Source organism: Schistocerca cancellata, chromosome 1, assembly GCF_023864275.1.
Source record: "Schistocerca cancellata isolate TAMUIC-IGC-003103 chromosome 1, iqSchCanc2.1, whole genome shotgun sequence".
Taxonomy (NCBI): domain Eukaryota; kingdom Metazoa; phylum Arthropoda; class Insecta; order Orthoptera; family Acrididae; genus Schistocerca; species Schistocerca cancellata.
Window position 1 is genome coordinate 198,688,521 of NC_064626.1, and position 24,719 is coordinate 198,713,239.

Here is a 24,719-nt window from a genome sequence, read left to right on the forward strand (position 1 = left end):
ATTCACAACAGAGCAGCTGGTACATCATGGGCTCTAAAACCTGAGACTTCCCTTGACGTAGCAGCCCCAGAGGAGGTGCACCCTCAGAACTATTATCACTTGCAGACACTGGGCCGGAGCCGGCTGGGGTGGCCGTGCCGCTCTAGGCGCTACAGTCTGGAACCGCGCGACCGCTACGGTCGCAGGTTCGAATCCTGCCTCGGGCATGGATGTGTGTGCTCAGAGCCATTTGAACCATTTGAACTGGGCCGGAGAAGCCGTGGCGTGTACCGCTCGCCATTAGCACAGTAAGTTTTGAAGTAGAATCGTTGTAAACACACAGTAATAAAGAAGTATTTGTGCCTACGAACTGTCTTCTGCTGCTGCACCTCCAGCAGTCTTCGAGAGAGAACCAACGCCCACACCCACCCATCCCTCAAACCCCATTATAGATGACATCATAAGTGTGTCTGCTCTTCTCCTACCCAATTGTAAATGTTGTCAGGAGAACTACAGATGATAAAGATTGACGACAACCAGACGATCGCAGCTTGGTCTATGGTTCTGCTGAAGGTACGACCTATACAGCGATATGAGCAACTGCTATTTTAAAGTTTTTTGGGGGGTCTGCGAGGTTGTTTCCCTATCCTTCCTGCTTCCTATTCATTTTATTTTTGGTATACTGCACACTTGTGTTGATAGTAAGTAGGTAGTGTGTAAAAAAATGTTTCAGCTCGTTATGTGTTTCAGCATCCGATACATGAAGAAGCTCACTTACAGACCGAATCAGGACCTTTAAGGGATGAAAGAAGGGAACTATCACATCCAAATACACCTGTCCGTGGTACTAACACTGCTTTGTTGCTCACTTCATTTTCCAGAAAACCACTGGAAGATATCTTCGTGCTTTTTGGCTTTGTCGATGAATCTGCCAGGATGACAAGTATGAATAATGAGCAATTATTGAGTGTACCCAAACTGTTCCCTTATCTCTTCTCGACCTTAACTCTCTTCTCTGAACATCATGGGAGAAACATCTGGTCCCATCAGAGATCAAAATCCTTTCTGTCCCAGTCCATCGTTCACCCACTTCCTCGGAAGTCCTCCTCAGTAGCAGGAACTTGACTTTATAATAATCTCCTGCAGTGTGTTAGATAACTGAATAACATCTACAGCTTCAGGATACAGTTAAAGACATATCTACTAAAGAAACAGTAATGATTACCATTGTTCTTATACGCACTCGTTACCCTTGTAAATCGTTCTTTCCAACCTGATCATCCTCATTTCTCAGTATTCTAAGCTGCTGCATTCTTCTTAAATTCCCTTCCTCCAGAACTCGTTATATCATAAAACATCTTTTTTTTACCTACAAATTCTTTTTAAGTCTCCAACTATCATTTTTGTTATTGCTGTCATTATTATTATTATTATTATTATTATTATTACTGTTAGTAGCAGCAGCATTAGTTTAAGTACTGAAGTATTAACTTTATTAATTCGTCAGAGTTACTCTCGTTGTCATTACATTCAAATCGTTTTAATATTACCTGTCGTAATAAAATTGTTATAAAAAATAACAGTTTTAGTGACATAAGAAATTTCACTTTTATGTAAAATGTGTGAAACAATGGTCCGCTGTAAAAGATGGCCTGATCGCCGTAATCAGATCGGGTTAAATAAATAAATAAAACATATAAAATAAAGTTAACAGGAGAGGTTAGTAAGTATGTAATGTCCTACGAGAAATTAACAGCAGCACAGCTATGTGACAACATGAGGGAATGGTTGGTAGAGAGATACAGGAAGAGAAATAAATCGTGGTACTTCCTTGAGTAGCTTAATGGGATGTATCAAAAACATGGGGAATCGGAAGAGAATATTGTGAATTCATGCGCAAAATTAATAGCGGTTCATATGAACTCACTGAGAATGACGTTATGAAGAACGCCGTATTACACGAAGCCGAACAGCGAAAACTTCGTATGTTTTTACGATGTTTACACCCAGAAAACTCACTAGAACTGGTATGGAGTTCCAAAAGATTCTAAATAAATCAGGAGACAGTGCGGGAAAATTGATGTGGTCACCAGACCACGGGAAAGAAGACAAGTTTTATATATGGACATACATGCCATATGAAACATAATTTCAGGGAACAGTAGTGGTCGGCATAACATTTTGGATATTTCAAACGCAATTCTCTGAACAAAGGTTGACAGAGACAGGAATGTGATCACAACGTGGACCTTCTTCTGCACTGTTGAACAGGATACAGGGGCTGTGTCTATGTACAACGCTGCCAGTGAGATTTAGCACAGGTCACCTATATGCTGAATCAGGGGCAGACTTTTATCTGACCAGTTATGTGAAGGAAGGTTTTACAAATTCTTATTAGATACATGATCGAGTACCTGTGACAAGGAGGAATATACTTGGGAAAGTAGACTTGAATTCCATACTGGAAATAAAGCAGCTTACGCGTGGGTCGTGTTGATTCACTCGGTTTGGCAGTGCTCGGATTCCAAGTGGGTGAAGTAGCTTAGTGCAGAAGGTTGTCAGAAGCTACAGAGTCATACTCCATTTAGATATTCCGGTTGTGTATCATGCCAAAGTTTACCTGTAACTGCGTATAGTAGAACTGGATGGAAACCTGTTTTATCTTGGTTTTATGGCCTGTAAAATCATTACTGTTGCCGGGATCACTCTAGACCAGGAATGGCCACTTAAGCTTCGTACAAGTTCCCTTAAAATCAACTTCGCAGGATATCACACCGATAGGTATCGCAGAATTAATCAGTGTTGTTTTAGGAGCTGATCTGACAGTTAATTCTTTGTGTGTAGTTGAACCTTTGTCTGAGAATGAGAAGTGAAATAAAGCACAACATTTTACATTACGTAGTTTGTCTTAGATACAGGAATCTGATCGAAGCAGTTGTGCCTGTGAACACATGGAAAAAACCACACCAATAAAAATAATTAATATAGATTAATGGAATTTAATGAATACTTTTGTCTTGGTAACATATTTAGGTGATGAACATTGCAAGATCACAGGTGAGATAAGCTACAGCAAATACGAAATGCTGACACATTAATAACCAATGCAACCGCCAGAATGTTGAATGCAAGCCTGCAAATGTGCATCCTTTGTGTTGTACAGGTGCCGGATGTCAATTTGCGGATTGCGCATTCCATGTCTGTTGCACTTGATTGGTAAACGCAAGGACGGTTAATGCTGTTTGTGGATGACACTGGAGTAGTTGTCAGATGTCGTCTGTTGGTGCCTCATATGTGCTATACTGGAGACAGATCTGGTGACAGAGCAAGCCAAGGGAACATGTCGACGCTCTATAGAGCATGTTGGGTTACGATAGCGGTAATGTGGCGAGCGTTATTCTTTTGGAAAACACCCCCTGGAATGCTATTCATTAATGGCAGTACAACAGGTCCCATCACTAGACTGACATACAAATTTTCAGTCAAGGTACGTGGGATAACCACGACAATCCTGCTGTTGTCATCCATAATCGCACCCCAAATGATAATTGATAATTTAAAATAAATAAATCGCCAGGTCCTGATGGGATTCCAATTCGGTTTTACAGAGAGTACTCTACTGCATTGGCTCCTTACTTAGCTTGCATTTATCGCGAATCTCTTGCCCAACGTAAAGCCCCGAGCGACTGGAAAAAAGCGCAGGTGACGCCTGTATATAAGAAGGGTAGAAGGACGGATCCTCAAAATTACAGACCAATATCCTTAACATCGATTTGTTGCAGGATTCTCGAACATATTCCCAGTTCGAATATAATGAATTTCCTTGAGACAGAGAAGTTGCTGTCCATGCATCAGCACTGGTTTAGAAAGCATCGCTCCTGCGAAACGCAACTCGGCCTTTTTTCACATGATATCTTGCGAACCATGGATGAAGGGTATCAGACGGATGTCATATTCCTTGACTTCCGGAAAGCGTTTGACTCGGTGCCCCACTGCACACACCTAACTAAGGTACGAGCATATGGAATTGGTTCCCAAGTATGCGAGTGGCTCGAAGACTTCTTAAGTAATAGAACACAGTACGTTGTCCTCGATGGTGAGTGTTCATCGGAGGTGAGGGTATCATCTGGAGTGCCCCAGGGAAGTGTGGTAGGTCCGCTGTTGTTTTCTATCTACATAAATGATCTTTTGGATAGGGTGGATAACAATGTGCGGCTGTTTGCTGATGATGCTGTGGTGTACGGGAAGGTGTCGTCGTTTAGTGACTGTAGGAGGATACAAGATGACTTGGACTGGATTTGTGATTGGTGTAAAGAGTGGCAGCTAACTCTAAATATAGACAAATGTAAATTAATGCAGATGAATAGGAAAAAGATTCCCATAAAGTTTGAATACTCCGTTAGTAGTGTAGCGCTTGCCGCAGTCACGTCGATTAAATATTTGGGCGTAACATTGCAGAGCGATATGAAGTGGGACAAGCATGTAATGGCAGTTGTGGGGAAGGCGGATAGTCATCTTCGGTTCATTGGTAGAATTTTGGGAAGATGTGGTTCATCTGGAAAGGAGACCGCTTATAAAACAGTAAGACGACCTATTCTTGAGTATCCGGCCGCGGTGTCTAGCGGTTCTGGCGCTGCAGTCCGGAACCGCGGAACTGCTACGGTCGCAGGTTCGAATCCTGCCTCGGGCTTGGGTGTGTGTGATGTCCTTAGGTTAGTTAGGTTTAAGTAGTTCTAAGTTCTAGGGGGACTTATGACCTAAGATGTTGAGTCCCGTAGTGCTCAGAGCCATTTGAACCATTTTTATTCTTGAGTACTGATCGAGCGTTTGGGATCCCTATCACGTCGGATTGAGGGAGGACATAGAAGCAGTTCAGAAGCGGGCTGCTAGATTTGTTACTGGTAGGTTTGATCATCACGCGAGTGTTACGAAAATGCTTCAGGGACTTGTGTGGGAGTCTCTAGAGGAAAGGAGGCGTTTTTTTCGTGAATCGCTACTGAGCAAATTTAGAGAACCAGCATTTGAGGCTGACTGCAGTACAGTTTTACTGCCGCCAACTTATATTTCGCGGAAAGACCACAAAGATATGATAAGAGAGATTAGGGCTCGTACAGAGGCATATAGGCAGTCATTTTTCCCTCGTTCTGTTTGGGAGTTGAACAGGGAGATAAGATGTTAGTTGTGGTACGACGTACCCTCCGCCACGCACCGTATGGTGGATTGCCGAGTATGTATGTAGATGTAGATGTAGAATTTCAGGTGTAGATCTAGTGTGTATGGCATCCAAGCAGGTCGGTTGCAGAACCGCAACTGGCCTCCTTAAACGTACACACAGCCGTAACTCGCACCGAGACCGAATCAACTTTTATCAGAAAACATAACAGTCCTTTACCATACCCTCCAGTAAGCTGTTGCTTGCCACCACTGAAGTCGGAAATGGCGATGATTTGGGGCCAGTGGAGGGCACGCTACAGGGTCTCTGCGTCGGAGCTTTCCTCGAAGTAACCGGTTTGTAACAGTTCGTTGTGTGACAACTGCTGCTCAGATTGCTGCTCCAAATGTGGTGCGGTGCACCAGAGCCATGTACCAAACACGATGGTCTTCTCTCTCGCACGGAGCCTTTCCGACAGACGTTCTTCCCGCGAACCATACGCGACTGGAACAGGAAAGGGAGGTAATGACAGTGGCACGTAAAGTGCCCTCCACCACACACCGTTGGGTGGCTTGCGGAGTATAAATGTAGATGTAGATGTAGTGCCATGTGGCCGTCTGTAGCCCAGTCTTCTTGTAACTGTACATTCTCGTGACCACAGTGGCTACATTCCTGCCGAGTCTTTCTGCAATGTTGCAGAAGGGACGTCCAGCTTCCTGTAGCTCTGTTACAGGACTTCGTAACTCAGTGAGATGCTGACACTGGCATCTCTATTGCCTTAAAGGCGTTTTTGACTAACATCAAATCACCACGTCCAGCCTGAAGGGTAACTGACCGTTACAGCATGTAGTTAAAGCAAACCTGATTTGCATCTTCATAGTGGCGCTACTAGCGCTATTCTTCAGCAACTGGCGGAAAATACGAATAGACATCATCTTTCAGATGTAGAGACACGCCTACAAACTTTTGTTCATTTCACACAATTCCTTCTTTGTGCTGCCATTTTTTTCCAGCAGTGTAGATGAAGATGAATCAGATAGGAATTTCCGGTGAGTTTCTAAAACATCAGTGTGAACGTCTGTGAGGGCGAAAGTGTGACATTTAGAGGGACAGGGTAAAGAGGATATGGAGAGACTGTTAGGAGAATGCACTGAGTTATCTGATCATCCTGGACCATTGTCTGCCCCTCCATTACTACTTCACCCTATTTCCACTGGGGATGAGTCATCTGTCCACAAAAACTATATAGAGTCAGATAGCATTCGTTATCACGGAAGTGTTTATAGATCAGTAACTTCAGGATATTATAAGTGAAAAGAATACTAGCCTTTGCGTTCCGTCAGTTGTCATTGTACCAAAGAAATCATCAGATGGCAGTAAAGTACATACATTTAGTTGCAACTAACATTATTAAAACGGGAAAATAATTACAGGTAACTATCCTCCGCCTAATATAACAGAGATTTTAGATAATCTAGGGTGTCGTTATTTTGCTATGGATCTACAACGTGCGTGCCAATAATTCAAGGTAGCTTCTGAACGTCATCCAAAAACGGCATTCTCAACTCCATTTGGTCATTACCAGTATCATCACAAGCCTCTTGGAATTAAAAACGTGCCACCAACTTTCTAGCCTCTCTTACATACCTTATTGAGGGGATTAAAACTGAAGCAATGTGTGGTATATTTAGATAATGTGATTGTGTCTCCAAAGATATCCAGCACGGTATAATATATTTATATTATGTGTAGCATGCCTAACAGTCAGCTTGGAATAGGTCTTGTGATTTTGCAGGGTGTCTACCAGTTAAGTGATGTAATTGCCAGAACAGTGTGCATACCAATCTGTGACTTGTCGCCTTCAAATATTTTTTGACACCAACTATAGTAAAGGTTTTGCAGTCATAATTAGGCCATGTAGTTTTTATCGAAAATTTATTCCAAAATTCGCTGAAATTGCGAGACACCTCACATAATTATTGAACAAAGGAATAAAGTTTAAACAATCTGCAGATTGTGAGCAGCATCTGTAAAATTAAAAGAATCATTGTCCTCTAGTGCAGTTTTCTCTTTTCCAGCTTACCAAAAACGATTTAGACTGCCATGCGATGTTAGCAGTTTATCTCTGGGGTCCATTTTAAGCCAATAAGTGCACAAACAAGAACAATCAATAGTATATGAGTCAATATAACTTGGCAAGGCAGCGAAACATTATTCGTGTACTGAGAAAAAAATGTTATATGGTAGCTTATTTCTAATGTTCTTTGTATGGACGATGAGTCAAAGTAAGAACGGATTGTGTGGCATTGAATTGGTTTCTAGCGCTTAAAGATCCAATAAGTCAGTTAACTTTATGAGCATTATGAGTGTGTGAACTCGATTCCGAAGTAGTATATCGACTGGGTAAATAACATGGAAACACTGATGGTCCTAGCAGCAAATTGCACACCATGGACTGCGCCTGGGTAGATATGGGGAATGGAGAGAAGAACGAAGCGCTGACAGAGATAGTCAGTGGTATCCAAGGCACCCAAAATTCAGCACAGAGGACAAAGTGCTGTACAGGAAGGCAAGACGTGAGTTCCGCATAGAGGTACTACTGAAACTACTACTGAAACTATGAAGCAGAAAAACATTGAGACAGGTTCGTTATTCAGTTCTAGCTGGACAAGGTGGCTGAACAGTAACTGAATGCAGTGTCACTTTAAAATTGCTTTGGATGGGACATAAACAGGATGTCGCTCGTTACGTAAAAAATTGTGTCCCATGTACTTAATAGGGCTGAACTCAGACTTCAGAATATTGCACTACAGAGGTTACACAGAATCAGAAAAAAACCATTCAGATGAGTGACATGTACATACTCAGACCATCTGCTCAAACACCAGGAAATCAATATGTACCAACAATAACTGATCATTTTCTGCATTTTATATCCGTTGTAGCAATACCTAAACATTGGACAGAAACAGTACCAGAAGTGGTAGTTAAGCATTTGATACTTAAGTCAGGAACACACGAAAAACTGAAAACAGGCCAAGGAAGGAATTTTATGTCACATTTAATAAAGAAGTTAAGCCGACTGTTATGCATTAAGAAACTTACAACCGGTGCATTGTATCTGCAGCCAAACAGACTTACTTGGAGTCCGTCACATGGTCCCCAAAGTATTGGATTACAACTCTAACAGACATCACAATGATTGGGACATCTTACTCCCACATGCAATGGCAGTGTATAATTCCAAAATCCATAATGGAACATGTTAACTCCTTGGGGGTTGGTTTTGGTCAGAAGATGCCATCTAATTGTGAGGTATGTAATACCCTTCAGGTAAAATTAAACAATGCTTCTCAGCAGATTTAAAAATAAACATAAAAACCATAGAATGACAGGAAAGTACCCATAACGAAATACCAGTATTAACAAAATATCACATTCGACAGATGATGGTGTTAACCAACCACAGTTTACCAAATGAAAGATTAAAATATCTTTTATATGTTCCCAAGAAACCTAGGACACCATCAAGAGTTAGAAATGACGTCATTTGTTAACATTAAATTACAACTTCCTACTCATGCTGCAGTATTTCATGTGTAAGCAATTGGTGTTCACCATTTTATAGCAACTCCAGTCGCACTGCCTCCATCCTAGCGACACCTACAGAATGGGGGAGGTCAGTGCCTGGGAAAAAGGGAAAGAAAGCAAGAAAAGAAACTTCCTGCCAAATTAAAATTGTGTGCCGGCCCGAGACTCTAACTCAGAACCTTTGCCTTTCGCGGGCAAGGCTCGCAGGAGAGCTTCTGTGAAGTTTGGAAGGTAGGAGATGAGGTACTGGCGGAACTGAAGCTGTGAGGGTGACAGGTGAGTCGTGCTTGGGTAGCTCAACCGGTAGAGCACTTGCCCACGAAAGGCAAAAGTACGGAGTTCGAGTTTCGATCGGGCACACAGTTTTAATATGCGAGTAAGTTTCATATCAGCGCACACTCCGCTGCAGAGTGAAAATTTCTTTCTGGAAGGCAAGAACAGCAGGATACTCCTGTAGTTATTCCGACTCATCGCTATGCACTTAGGCTACAAGTAGAAATAATAGTCTGACACGAGGATCGGAATATAACTAAGGACGCAATACGGTTGTGAATTTTGTGTTTTTTTTAGTGTTAAGCGCATACAGCGTGAGTCACCTAAAATTTGCACCGCAAATACTGCAGAAATGGAAAATGCCATTGAGATGCGGTTTTCACAAAATGGATTGGTAGTCAAGTGCTTACGTTGTTAGCCAATAAACAGATTCTAATAATACTTACAAAGTGTATTTTTTGTGGAAACATACACTTTTTTAAACGTAACAATGTTTATCGGCATTAACAATGTCATGGTGTATGGAGAGTGCAAGAGGGATGCAGTTCGTTCTTCTATTGTGTATGCGGCTAGATATCCAAACAGACGTCACCCATCTTAGCAGTTATTTATAGCCCTCCTCAACTAGTTATGTGATAGCGGTACAGCTAGACAACATCAGTCCTGCTTAGATCGGATGTAGGATGACATACCATCTGGACTGCTTAAATAGGTATCGTTCCGAACATCACTGCAAACTCATAACTATAGGAACCTCAACTTCAGCGACACGCATGATTTAAGCTGTAGTAGGTATTGCTTTCTATCAGTTCAAGCAAAAAGTTGCTACCAACCATCAACCTACAGGTTCAAATCTGTAATAATAGCACCAACGAGAAACAGTCAGACATTGGACAGAATCAACACTGAACGAAAACTCCATGTATAAACCAAGTGCTAGTGAGATCGAAAAAGAAGTATACATAGTGTTGAAGATACAGTGAGTGAAAAAGGGGATAAAAAGTATAAATAGTTGTAAATAAAAGAGTGCTTATGTTTCAGCTAGCTTTTAACAGAAATCCAGTGACTGGAGTTTTCTTAGGAGAAAGAAGTAGTAACGGGATGAACTGTAGTAGTGCATGGAGTCAAGAACAGAACATCAGGAAACGGGTATTTGCCACTGCAGTCGATACCTCTAACTACTCAACATTCAGCAACATTAGTCAATGGCTCTATGAAAACAGTAATACAGTCCGCCCCCGGTAGCTCAGTGGTCAGCGCGACTGAATGTCAATCCTAAGAGCTGACTGATTGCCACATGTGACAGCCGCTTTCATCACTGCCTCTGTCCCAGAACATTTTCACATGTCACAGAGATGTGATCATTGCAACAAAATCAGCCAGGAAAACTAAATTTAAACCCTTCCTGAACCAGCCACCGTAGTCGAGCAGCTGGGAAGCAATGTGACGTGCAGCCTGTGATGTTCAATGCAGTATAAAAGAGCTCATCATCTCTACAGTAACCATGTTCAATGTGAATGCGCCATTTCAGGATCCAGATGAACGAGTCACTCAGCACTTTGCTGCCTCCACAGAACTGTAACGTGGGGGATCCAGCCACCACAACCCCTGCTGAGGTATCAGCAGAGGACTTTCCATGCCATAGACCACAGCGTGATATATTCACAGCAGGCTAGCTCCACCAGGGTGCAGCGCCACGCGCCAGGAACCACGAACCTTGCCACGACATAGCAGTTGCAGTGCAGGCACACGCTCACCGCTATCACGCACCAATGCTCTGGTAGACATGCCGTGATGTGTATTAGCTTCGCTTACCATGGATGCTAGCAGCCTCACAGTCCAATGGCTCTCTGAAAACAGTAATAGAGTCCGCCCCCGGTAGCTCACTGGTTAGCGTGACAGAATGTCCATCCTAAGGACCCGGGTTCGATTCCCGGCTGGGTCGGAAATTTTCTCCGCTCAGGGACTGGGTGTTGTGTTGTCCTAATAATCGTGATTTCATCCCCATCGACGCGAAAGTTGCCGAAGTGGCGTCAAATCGAAAGACTTGCACCCGGCGAACGGTCTACCCGACGGGAGGCCCTAGTGACAAGACATTTATTTAACAGTAATAGAGAAGTACCTTTACCTACGAACTGTCTTCACTGCTGCACCTGCATCCGTCTTTGACAGAAAACCACCGCCCACGCCCAGCTATCCCAGAAGTCCCATTATAATTGCTGTAATATGTGTGTCTCCTCTTATCCCTTTATACCTCCTAGTTGGTTTTCTTTTCACTAAATATATGAATTAAATAGAACAATCTCAAGTTATATACCAATCTTGTACAATATACCAATGGAGTACTATTTTTCTGTTTATTTGAAGATAATGAGGCGACTGTTCAGAAAGAAGAAGAAAAAGAAGCAGAAATCGGACAGCACGGAAGGCAAAAGTAAGGGCGACAAGAAGAAGAAGAAGAAGCAGGAGGAGGAGCAGTCACAGGACTCAGCAACGGTCAGTGGCAGTGGCGGCGCTCACAGTCCGACCACTGCAGAAGTGGCCAACAGAGGCGACGACGTCATGGAGGCCACTACGGATAGGTCCAACAAGAGCAGCCGCTCGCACTTCGACAATCTGTCCGACGCCACAGGTAAGAGAGTCTACCATAATGAAGCACAGCACTAGCTACCTACGTGACCGTCTGCCAGTTGTAACGCTGTGTGGTTCACTTCGCGAAACTAGGCAAACTCTAGTTGCAAAAGAAATTACATATTAACTAACCATGAATTCCTTTCTAATTGTTTCCTTACTCATAGTATAAAATTGGAGAAAGAAAATTAATACAGGATTAATTTGGTAAGAATTGGAAATACAGGGCGGTCCATTGATCGTGACCGGGCCACATACCTCACGAAGTAAGCGTCAAACTAAAAAACTACAAACAAAATAATCTTTAAACCACAGTTTTTCGTACCTATTCGATAGAGAGCTCCCAGCTTAGTCCAGTGGGACGCACGTTTTACCGATATGTGTTAATAGGTACAGTAAAACACGAAGAATAACCAGTACTCCAGCTGCGGCAGCTTCGTATTGGCCCCACTGGCTGCTATCGCCATGCAGCAGCCAAACTACTGGCCATAAAAACTGCTACACCAAGAAGAAATGCAGATGATAAACGGGTATTCATTGGACAAATATATTATACAATAACTGACATGTGATTATATTTTCACGCAGTTTGGGTGGATAGATCGTGAGAAATCAGTACTCAGAACAACCACCTCTGGCCGTAATAAAAGCCTTGATACGCGTGGGCATTGAGTCAAACAGAGCTTGGATGGCATGCACAGGTACAGCTGCCCATGCAGCTTCAACACGATACCACAGTTCATCAATAGTAGTGACTGGCGTATTGTGACGAACCAGTTGCTCGGCCACCATTGACCAGACGTTTTCAGTTGGTGAGAGAGCTGGAGATTGTGCTGGCCAGGGCAGCAGTCGAACATTTTCTGTATCCAGAAAGGCCCGTACAGGACCTGCAACATGCGGTCGTGCATTATACTGCTGCAATGTAGGGTTTCGCAGGAATCGAACGAGGGGTAGAGCGACGGATCGTAACACATCTGAAATGTAACGTCAATGCGGACAAGAGTTGACCGAGACGTGTAATCATTGGCACCCCATACCATTACGCCGGGTGATACGCCAGTATGGTGATGACGAATACACGCTTCCAGTGTGCGTTCACTGCGATGACACCAAACACGGATGCGACAATCATGATGCTGTAAACAGAACCTGGATTCATCCGAAAAAACCCGCACCTCGAGGTCGTGCGGTAGCGTTCTCGCTTCCCACGCCCGGGTTCCCGGGTTCGATTCCCGGCGGGGTCAGGGATTTTCTCTGCCTCGTGATGGCCGGGTGTTGTGTGCTGTCCTTAGGTTAGTTAGGTTTAAGTAGTTCTAAGTCCTAGGGGACTGATGACCATAGATGTTAGGTCCCATAGTGCTCAGAGCCATTTGAACCATTTTCTTTTTGAACCATCCGAAAAAATGACGTTTAGCCTTTCGTGCACCCATGTCCGTCGTTGAGTACACCATCGCAGGCGCTCCTGTCTGTGATGGAGCGTCAAGGATAACCGCTGTCATGGTTTCCGAGCTGATAGTCCATGCTGCTGCAAACGTCGTCGAACTGTTCGTGTAGATGGTTGTTGTCTTGCAAACGTCCCCATCTGTTGACTCAGGGATCGAGACGTGGCTGCACGATCCGTTACAGCCATGTGGATAAGATGCCTGTCATCTCGACTGCTAGTGATACGAGGCCGTTGGGATCCAGCACGGCGTTGCGTATTACCCTCCTGAACCCACCGATTCTTTATTCTGCTAACAGTCATTGGATCTCGACCAACGCGAGCAGCAATGTCCCAATACGATAAACCGCAATCGTGATAGGCTACAATCCGACCTTTATCAAAGTCGGAAACGTGATGGTACGCATTTCTCCTCCTTACACGAGGCATCACAACAACGTTCCACCAGGCAACGCCGGTCAACTGATGTTTGTGTATGAGAAATTGGCTGGAAAGTTTCCTCATGCCAGCACGTTGTAGGTGTCGCTACCGGTGCCAACCTTGTGTGAATGCTCTGAAAATCTATTCATTTGCATATCATAGCATCTTCTTCCTGTCGGTTAAATTTCATGTCTGTAGCACGTCATCTTCATGGTGTAGCAATTTTAATGCACAGTCGTGTACTCACTGAATTGTCTCAAGGTATGGGCAGCGTTCCGAACCACAGGCACTGCTTTCCCGGGGTAGATGAGATGATCGATCGCAGTTAGCTACAGCAGCAGATGGCCGCGATGTTGTGCGACGGGCAAGTGTGTTTAACAGAACGGTAAGGCACGCAATCACACGCTCTGCAGTGGAATGGCGACTGCATTGAGGTGGTCTCTTTGCCTAACGACCAGTACGTTGTGTTCTGTTGACACGCGCACATATGCGTCATAGTTTGCTTTGTAGCCAACAGCCTACTGACTGCAACAACGGGGAGTGGGATAGTGCGCTCATCTCAGATGAGAGCAGATTCGGTCTGAGCAGTGACTGTGGACGTACTCTCATATAGCGAGATGTAGGACCACGCAATGCATCCAGGAACATTGTTGATCACGATCGTGTTCGTGGTAAAGGTTTAATGGTGTGCGTAGGCATAATGTTACATGTCTATATTGACCACCAAATCTTTGAACATAGCATACTCATTATCAGCGTTAATATGACACTGTTCTCATTCTCAATTTGCGTCTTTTCAGGAGTGCATTCGACTCTGACTTCATTTTTATTGATGACAATTTGTGACTGCAAAGAACGGCGCAGGTGGAGAAACTGTTGGGACGATAGGATAATTGGGGAATGTTCTGGACTTCCTGTTCCTCCAACTCGACTACGTATGGTATGCGGTGTTGAGACATACCGTAGCACACCCACATCGACCATCCAGTAGTTTTCAACCGCTTTGCTGGGAGAATGGAACGCCCCACCTCAAGAATACCTCACAAAACCTGTGGACAGCAAGGGAGCATGCTGCGGAGTTTCCATTGCTGTGTGTGGTGCTCACACTCCCTATTAGGATCTTTGTCCCACCTTATGTAATGTCTAGGTGACCATCATAAACCGAGGCGACTTCAGAGTAATTATTGTCTTTGAATAAGAGTGTCATTTCAGTTTGTCTCGCTGCGCATTCCACCCAGTTACTTTCCGTACTAAAACGTGACAGTTCATTCTCTACATGGTCCAAGTTTTATCGAGCTACGTTACTCGTCACCTCTCATGCGAGAGCTACTTTCATTCTTAAATGTTGCACACCAGAGTATACAGGGTCTTCGTTTTAACTTGTAATATCCAAATACCTCAAAAAATACGAATGGTATGATGCAGCAGAGTGTGCACTTGTACACAGTTTCTTGGAAGATTAACGCTGTAAGGACGGATCGTAAGTCGTGCTAGGGTTTCTTAGTCGAGAGAGGACTTGCCCGTGAAAGGCAAAGGTCTCGAGTATTAGTCTCGCTCTGGCACACAATTTTAATCCGCCAAGAGATTTCAAAAAAGGTTACATTTTTATCGCAAAAATAATGTAGGATAAAAGAGTCGAATCTTAACATCAAAAACTAGAAAAACTGAATTTTTCAATTACAGTGCCATCTGCAACGAATGTTTCGGGTAAACCCTAAATATTTTTAGCGTTAAATCCTAATCTGCAATAGAGATAGAATTTCCCATTTTGCAATTCAAAATTAACCTCCAACCCCTCCCGCGTCGTTGGAGAATGTGAACGTGTGGCAGGTAGTCAGTTTTAGCCGACATATGACTTCTTTGGAAACATTATCATTTCAAGTGCAACATTTACTTCATACAATGCACATTTTTCGAGATACTTCGCTGCTGTAAGTATATACAAATACGCCATATTTACAATATTTGCAAGCTGCACTTATTCGAGATATTCTGTTGACATGTTGTTTGGTTCAGGAAGGAGAATTAAGAGGTCTGAGAATCGGCAATGGCATTGTAAATATTTTAGAGACGGCAAAGGACTGGAAAAATCAGTTGAACAGAATGAATAGTGTCCTCAAAAGTGGTTAGAAGAAGAATATTAACAAACAAAAAACGTAGGTAACGGAATTTAGTGGAAAAGAGCCACTAAAAGTGGTAGAGAAGGTTTGCCCTATCAGTAGCAAAATAGACTGTTGTCAAAGTAGACATTACATAAAAGGCAGACTAGCAATTGCACAAAAAACGTTCCTGGAGCGAATAAAATTTTCAACTTCGAATATAAACATAGATGTTAAGAAGTCATACGTTCGTCTGAAATGTAGCCTTATATTGAAGTGAAACGTGGACGATGAATAGTCGTACACCGGCCTCGTTTTACACATATGGTATCATTATCAGTTTAGACTTCTTACTAAGTAACCATCAAATGATCCGTTTAAAAAGAAAGAAACATGGGATACTTAAATATTGGGGAACTGCACTATAAAATGAAAGTAACTATTATACAAACGTAACGACAAGGGACAAATATTTTGTCAAACTTCCCTTACATGAACTTTGTATCTGAGAACTGCTTGTCTCCCGAAAGATGCAGTACTTCTCCTTTTCTTCTGTCTGTATAGCTTATTTTCTTCCATGAACTTCATTAAGTACAAATATTGGATGTCGTAAGGCGAACCAAGGTATTCCCACGACACTTTTAAGTAGACTTAAGTAGACTTTAAGTAGACAAACTTTCCAATTACGCATGCAAAGGCGTGGATAATAATTCGTAAGAGTAAGCAGAGGTCTCGGAAGGAGTTCCTGAACTCCATCAATAAACCCTCATTCGCTAGTAAATTATGGGAAGCCATCAGGAGGATCTCAAGGCACAACTCTCGACCGCTAATAGCAGTTGTACGAATACAGGGGTCTCTTGTAACATCGATGAGGGATATAGCTCAGACAATGGCTAAATCATATAAATCCATTACCGCTGATTTCAGCCAGGATCCTATCTTCCATCGATATCGGGAGGCCCAGGAGGAGGATGATCTTGATTTCCGTTCTACCAACATCGGAGAATATAACCGGCCTTTCTCTCTCTGGGAGCTGGATTCTGCATTGTCAGTTGCTTGTGATGCGACCACTGGAAACGACCAGATAACCTACAGCACGTTTCAGCAGTTGGGCCTACGGCCGAAGGAAGCCCTCCTTGAGTTCTTCAATAAAATTTGAATAACTGGCGACTTTCTCAACTCGTGGAAAGAATCTATTTTAATCCCAATTTTAAAACCAGGAAAGAATTGGACAGATCCTAGTAATTATGGTAGTGTTAGCCTGACAAGCTGTGCAGGAAAGACACTGGAGCGTATGGTGAATCGGTGCCTAGTCTGGGTTCTCGAAACCAGGTCCCTACTCAGTCGCTCCCAGTGTAGGTTCAGCAGGTATCGCTCCACTCTCGATAACCGGACACTGTTCGAAGCTGCAATTCAACAAGCTTCCCTGCGTAAGCAACACATCATCGGTGGTTTCTTCGATTTGGAAAAGGCCTACGACACTGCCGGGAGCCGTAATATTTTATCGCAGCTCCGTCAGTGGTGATTCCGTGGACGTCTATCGACCTTCATACCGTCCTTTCTCTCGGACAGATATTTTAGATACAGGGTTGGAAATGGCCTGTCTGACACTATGTTCCTTGTTAGTGGATGACGTCTCCATCTTTTTTGCATCCTCCAGCCTCGCCACGGCTACTCGGCAATTGCAACTGACGATCAGGCGGTTGGAGGAATAGTCTTGCACCACAGGTTTTAGATTCTCATTAGAGAAAATAGTTTGTGTTACTTTTAATCTTTCCCACCGTCAGTTTAATTTCCCCGTTTCATAATTGGGGTACACCGTTCTCAGTTTTCAGGAAAAGGTGAAGTATCTGGGTCTTATCTTTAATGAGAAGTTAAAATGGTTGCCACACCTTAAAGAACCGAAACTGAGATGTCTCAATGCCTTGTTGTTGTTGTTGTCTTCAGTCCTGAGACTGGTTTCACGCAGTTCTCCATGCTACTCTATCCTGTGCAAGCTTCTTCATCTCCCAGTATTTACTGCAACCTACATCCTTCTGAATCTGCTTAGTGTATTCATCTCTTGGTCTCCCTCTACGATTTTTACCCTCCACGCTGCCCTCCAATACTAAATTAGTGATCCCTTGATGCCTCAGAACATGTCCTACCAACCGATCCCTTCTTCAATTTGTGCCACAAACTCCTCTTCTCCCCAATTCTATTCAATACCTCCTCATTAGTTATGTGATCTACCCATCTAATCTTCAGCATTCTTCTGTAGCACCACATTTCGAAAGCTTCTATTCTCTTATTGTCCAAACTATTTATCGTCCATGTTTCACTTCCATACATGGCTACACTCCATACAAATACTTTCAGAAACGACTTCCTGACACTTAAATTTGTACTCGATGTTAACAAAGTTCTCTTCTTCAGAAAAACTTTCCTTGCCATTGCCAGTCTACATTTTATATCCTCTCTACTTCGACCATCATCAGTTATGTTGCTACCCATATAGCAAAACTCCTTTAGTACTTTAAGGGTCTCATTTCCTAATCTAATTCCTCCAGCATCACCCGACTTAAATCGAATACATTCCATTATCCTCGTTTTGATTTTGTTGATGTTCATCTTATATCCTCCCTTCGAGAGACTGTCCATTCCGTTCAACTGATCTTCCACGTCCTTTGCTGTCTCAGACAGAATGACAATGTCATCGGTGAACCTCAACGTTTTTATTTCTTCTCCATGGACTTTAATACCTACTCCGAATTTTTCTTTTATTTCCTTTACTGCTTGCTCAATATACAGATTGAATAACATCGGGGAGAGGCTACAACACTGTCTCACTCCCTTCCCAACCGCTACTTCCATTTCATGCCCCTCGACTCTTATAACTGCCATCTGGTTTCTCTACAAATTGTAAATAGCCTTTCGCTCCCTGTATTTTACCCCTGCCACCTTTAGAATTTGAAAGAGAGTATTCCAGTCAACATTTTCAAAAGCTTTCTCTAAGTCTACAAATGCTAGAAATGAAGGTTTGCCTTTCCTTAACCTATTTTCTAAGATAAGTCGTAGGGTTAGTATTGCCTCACGTGTTCCAACATTTCTGCGGAATCCAAACTGATATTCGCCGAGGTCGGCTTCTACCAGTTTTTCCATTCGTCTGTAAAGAATTCGCATTAGTATTTTGCAGCTGTGACTTATTAAACTGATAGTTCGGTAATTTTCACATCTGTCAACACCTGCTTTCTTTGGGATAGGAATTATTATATTCTTCTTGAAGTCTGAGGGTATTTCGCCTGTCTCAGGTCTTTCAGTGCTCTGTCAAACTCTTCACGCAGTATCATATCTCCCATTTCATCTTCATTTACATCCTCTTCCATTTCCATAATACTGTCCTGAAGTGCATCGCCCTTGTATAGACCCTCTATATACTCCTTCCACCTTTCTGCTTTCCCTTCTTTGCTTAGAACTGGGTTTCCATCTGAGCTCTTGATATTCATACAAGTGGCTCTCTTTTCTCCAAAGGTCTCTTTAATTTTCCTGTAGGCAGTATCTATCTTACCCCCTAGTGAGATAGGCCTCTACATCCTTACATTTGTCCTCTAGCCATCCCTGCTTAGCCATTTTCCACTTCCTGTCGATCTCATTTTTCAGACGTTTATATTTCCTTTTGCCTGCTTCATTTACTGCGTTTTTATATTTTCTCCTTTCATCAATGAAATTCAATATTTCTTCTGTTACCCAAGGATTTCTACTAGCCCTCGTCTTTTTACCTACTTGATCCTCTGCTGCCTTCACTACTTCATCCCTCAGAGCTACCCATTTTTCTTCTACTGTATTTCTTTCCCCCATTCCTGGCAATTGTTCCCTTATGCTCTCCCTGAAGCTCTGTACAACCTCTGGTTTAGTCAGTTTATCCAGGTCCCATCTCGTTAACTTCCCACCTTTTTGCAGTTTCCTCAGTTTTAGTCTACTGTTCATAACCAATAGAATGTGGTCAGAGTCCACATCTGCCCCTGGAAATGTCTTACTATTTAAAACCTGGTTACCATTATATAATCTATTTGATACCTTCTAGTGTCTCCAGGATTCTTCCATGTATACAGCCTTCTTTTATGATTCTTGAACCAAGTGTTAGCTACGATTAACTTTTGCTCTGTGCAAAATTCTACCAGACAGCTTCTTCTTTCATTTCTCTCCCGCAATCCATCTTCACCCACTATGTTCCCTTCTCTCCCTTTTCCTACTCTCGAATTACAGTCACCAATGACTATTAAATTTTCATCTCCCTTCACTACCTGAATAATTTCTTTTATCTTATCATACATTTCATCAATTTCTTCATCATCTTCAGAGCTAGTTGGCATATAAACTTGTAGTACTGTAGTAGGCATGGGCTTCGTGTCTATCTTGGCCACAATAATGCGTTCACTATGTTGTTGGTAGTAGCTTACCCGCACTCCTATTTTTTTATTCATTATTAAACCTACTCCTGCATTACCCCTGTTTGATTTTGTATTTATAACCCTGTATTCACCTGACCAAAAGTCTTGTTCCTCCTGCCACCGAACTTCACTAATTTCCACTATATCTAACTTCAACCTATCCATTTCCCTTTTTAAATTTTCTAACCTATCTGCCCGATTAAGGGATCTGACATTCCATGCTCCGATCCGTAGAACGCCAGTTTTCTTTCTCCTGATAACGAAGTCCTCTTGAGTAGTCCCCGCCCGGAGATTCGAATGGGGGACTATTTATATCCGGAATATTTTACCCAAGAGGACGTCATCATCATTTGACCATACAGTAAAGCTCAATGCCTTAAACATCCGTTAATGTGTTAGTCATAGCTCTTGGAGAGCCGACAGAGCGCGTCTGCTCCAACGTTATAAGGCCTTTGTGCGACCTCGGCTTCAATACGGATACCAGATTTATGGGTCAACGAGGCCTTCATACCTTAAAATGTTGGCTGCAGTTCATCAGGAGGGCATCAGGCTATCGACAGGGGCCTATCGCACGAGTGCTGTTGTTAGTTTGTGTGCAGAGGCTGGTGAGCCTCCGCTGTCTATTCGACGTCTTCTTCTCGTGGTACGCCAAGCACATAGGGAATTGTCCATTCTTAAATCGCCAGCATCCAGTTACATTGTTCAGCCGCCAATGGAATTGCTGTTCGATCATCGACCACAAGCTACACGGCCAATTTGGATTCGTGCAAGGGAGACCCTTGAGCTATTAAAGGTGGGGGCATTCAGGTCCAAGGCCAGGGGTGCAGTAGAGTCTCCCCCTGGCTTCTACCAAGGCCCAGATTGCTTTTAGAACTGACTGCTTACAAGAAGCATTGTACCCCAGACCATGTTTTTAAAACTAAATTTAATGAAACTTTACGTAGCCAACCAGATTTTACTACCCTCTACACGGATCAGGCTAAGCAGGGAGATGTTTTTTATTGTTCTGTCGTGTTCCCCGACATTGTCCTTAGGATAGGGTTCCCGGAGCAGTTTTCAGTTTATTACGCGGAACTTTGTGCTGTGGAGTAGATGAGAAGGGGTCGCGACAAAAAATGTATCATCTGAACTGATTCTAAAAAGTGCCCTTCTTGCTGTTGGACAGATGTACCCAGCATATCGGATGGTGCAACAGGTACAGGACGCTCTCCTTCTCTTGCACAGGCAAAACAAGGAAATGATTTTTTGCTGGGTTCCAGGGCATATAGGCATCCAGGGAAACGAACTCGTTGCTACTGCTGCTAAGCAGGCTTGTTCCCTTTCTCCTGCTGCCCGCTGTTCAGCCCTCTGCAGGCTGTCACTTTATTTGTGACCAGGAAGGCAACATTTTGGTGGGAGTCTCAGTGGCTGGAAGTGACGAACAATAAACCACGTTCCATCAAGACTTCAGTGCGACCACGGATCACCTCCTTCCACTCGCGACGGTATGAAGAAATAACCCATACTCGGCTTAGAGTGGGACATTGTCTATTGACACACGGCTTCACTCGGGAGGAGCCACCAGTATGTCAGAGATGCGGGACACAGCTGTCAATACGACATATTTTAATTGAGTGCGTTTTATGTGACGACCTGAGGGTTGAACTGAGTCTCCCACAGGATTTTGCCTCTATTTTAACTAATAACAAGCTGAGTGTTGTTCGTGTCTTAAAATTTTGTTTGGTGTCTAGAATTCTTCCCAAAATACTGAGTGTGAGATCTTCATGTCTCACAGAGTGGCTGGGTCACGTATTATTTCTAAGTCATCATCCAGCCACGGTTATTTGTCCCTTTTTTAACAGCATCCTTACAGGAATTTGATACATGATTTTATTTAGTTATCTCGCAGTTTCTCGCTGTAATTTTATGAACCTCGCCTTGTTGGGGTTGCTTTATGTATCCTGTTGTGGGATCAAACGTAGTTTTCCAATTTATTGACCTTCTTTCATAGACTGTGAAAACCTTCTTCGGTATAACGTTAATGCAAGGGAGCTGATGACCTGGGGATTTAGCGTCCTCCACCATAAATCATCATCATCATCATCATCATCATTAAGTAGACATACATATTCATTTCTTTACAGCCATTATAAAGACAGTTGTTATGTTTACAAATTCGATTCTGGAAACATTCAAGATTTCCACCAAGTTCTGATACGGTTATGTTATTTAGTTAGTTTACATGCGGGCAGTGAGGTCATGCGACCTTACGTGTCATTAATGTCAAGCACAGAATATTTGCTTTATGGTTGCTTGTTTTATTACAGTTTGCTACAGATGAATACCATGAAAACTAGTACCAGTGGCGTGGTAAACTCCATTATTCCATTTGAAACCCACAATCAAACAAAATGTGCCATACAGCGTTATTCACACACACTTCAACTAAGATTTTTGGTCTATTGTATTATTTAATCATTGTTTTGAATACGATTAAAAGTGCCCGTATTCTTGATAGAAAACACAATATCATTGCCGTTAACCAAGGTAGTTGCAATTCAGCGAAGTGACACAATAATCAGTGCTAGAATGTTATTAAAATACGTATGTTGAAGATGAATGAATTGGGAATGCATTGGCACTAAATCTGTGACCGTTGCCTGTTGCATTTAAATAGCAGCAATAACACACCCGAAAAAAAAACATAGAAACTCATTAAATACACATCTGTATGTCCGCGGTTCAGCAACATCGATATGTATTTAGATCGGTTGCATCTAATTTACGATGTATACCTTTCCTTAGCAACGCTGTGTTAGAAATGGTACAGCCTATTTACTATAACACCTTGGTTGTTTATATATATAGGAAACAGAGAATGTGATTTAAGATGAGATTGAACAGACAGAACCGATACATTTTATAAAAATAGACGTATGTATGTGTGTTCCAAATCTCTTTCTAAACTACTTGAACGATTTCAGCCAAACTTGGCACGCTTTATTCATCGATTATATGAGAATAATAGCACATAGCGACTTGCTACGAACATTACATATATTTTCAAACCTTTGCAAAACTTTTTCTCGCTGTCATCTCTCACAAATAATTAAACGAAAAAATGTTTATCGCTTGCTACATTTTCGCAATTCATGCACTAAAACCGCCGCATGACGCATGATGTCTTAATTTATTACTTCTTTATTTCTGATTGCATTCAAGACATATTCTGTAAACAGTATTCACATATACCACTGAGTGTACCAGCAAGATTATATCATCGTACGACAAACAGTTCAGGACATATGATTTCACAAACACTGAGATGTTCCAATACCACTGGATGTACCTGCAAAATTATATCATTGTATGACACGTAGTTCAGGAGATACAACGTGATCTACATTGAGCAGAATGAAAATGATACTACATGCCGTAATTCGATAGAGATACAGGTGAAATATGTGTACAAATAAATGTGAAATATGTTAAATACACTACTGGCCGTTAAAATTGCTACACCACGAAGATGACGTGCTACAGACGCGAAATTTAACAAACAGGAAAAAGATGATGTGATATGCAAATGGTTAGCTTTTCAGAGCAGTCACACAAGGTTGGCGCCGGTGGCGGCACCTACAACGTGCTGACATGAGGAAAGTTTCCAACCGATTTCTCATACACAAACATAAGTTGACCGGCGTTGCCTGGCGAAACGTTGTTGTGACGCCTCGTGTAAGGAGGAGAAATGCGTACCATCACGTTTCCGACTTGGTAAAGGTCAGATTGTAGCCTATCGCGAATGCGGTTTATAGTATCGCGATATTGCTGCTCGCGTTGGTCGAGATCCAATGACTGTTAGCACAGTATGGAATTGGTGGGTAATACGGAACGCCGTGCTGGATCCCAAAGGCCTCGCATCACTAGCAGTCGAGATGACAGGCATCTTATCCGCATGGCTATAACGGATCGTGCAGCCACGTCTCGATCCCTGAGTCAACAGATGGGGACATTTGCAAGACAACAACCATCTGCACGAACAGTTCGACGACGTTTGCAGCAGTATGGACTATCAGCTCGGAGACCATGGCTGCGGTTACCCTTGACGCTGCATTACAGACAGGAGCGCCTGCGATGGTGTACTAAACGACGAACCTGGGTGCACGAATGCCAAAACGTCATTTTTTCGGATGAATCAAGGTTCTGTTTACAGCATCATGATGGTCGCATCCGTGTTTGGCGACATCGCGGTGAAAGCACGTTGGAATCATGTATTCGTCATCGTCATACTGGCGTATCACCCGGCGTGATGGTATGGGGTGCCATTGGTTACACGTGTCGGTCACCTGTTGTTCGCATTGACGGCACTTTGAACAGTGGACGTTACATTTCAGATGTGTTACTACCTGTGGCTCTACCCTTCATTCGATCCTTCCGAAACCCTACATTTCACCAGGATAATGCACGACCGCATGTTGCAGGTCCTGTACTGGCATTTCTGGATACAGAAAATGTTCGACTGCTGCCCTGGCCAGCACATTCTCCAGGTCGCTCACCAATTGAGAACGTCCGGTCAATGGCGGCCGAGCAACTGGCTCGTCACAATACGCCAGTCACTACTCTTGATGAACTGCGGTATCGTGTTGAAGCTGCATGGCAGCTGTACCTGTACACGCCATCCAAACTCTGTTTGACTCAATGCCCTGGCGTATCTAGGCCCTTAT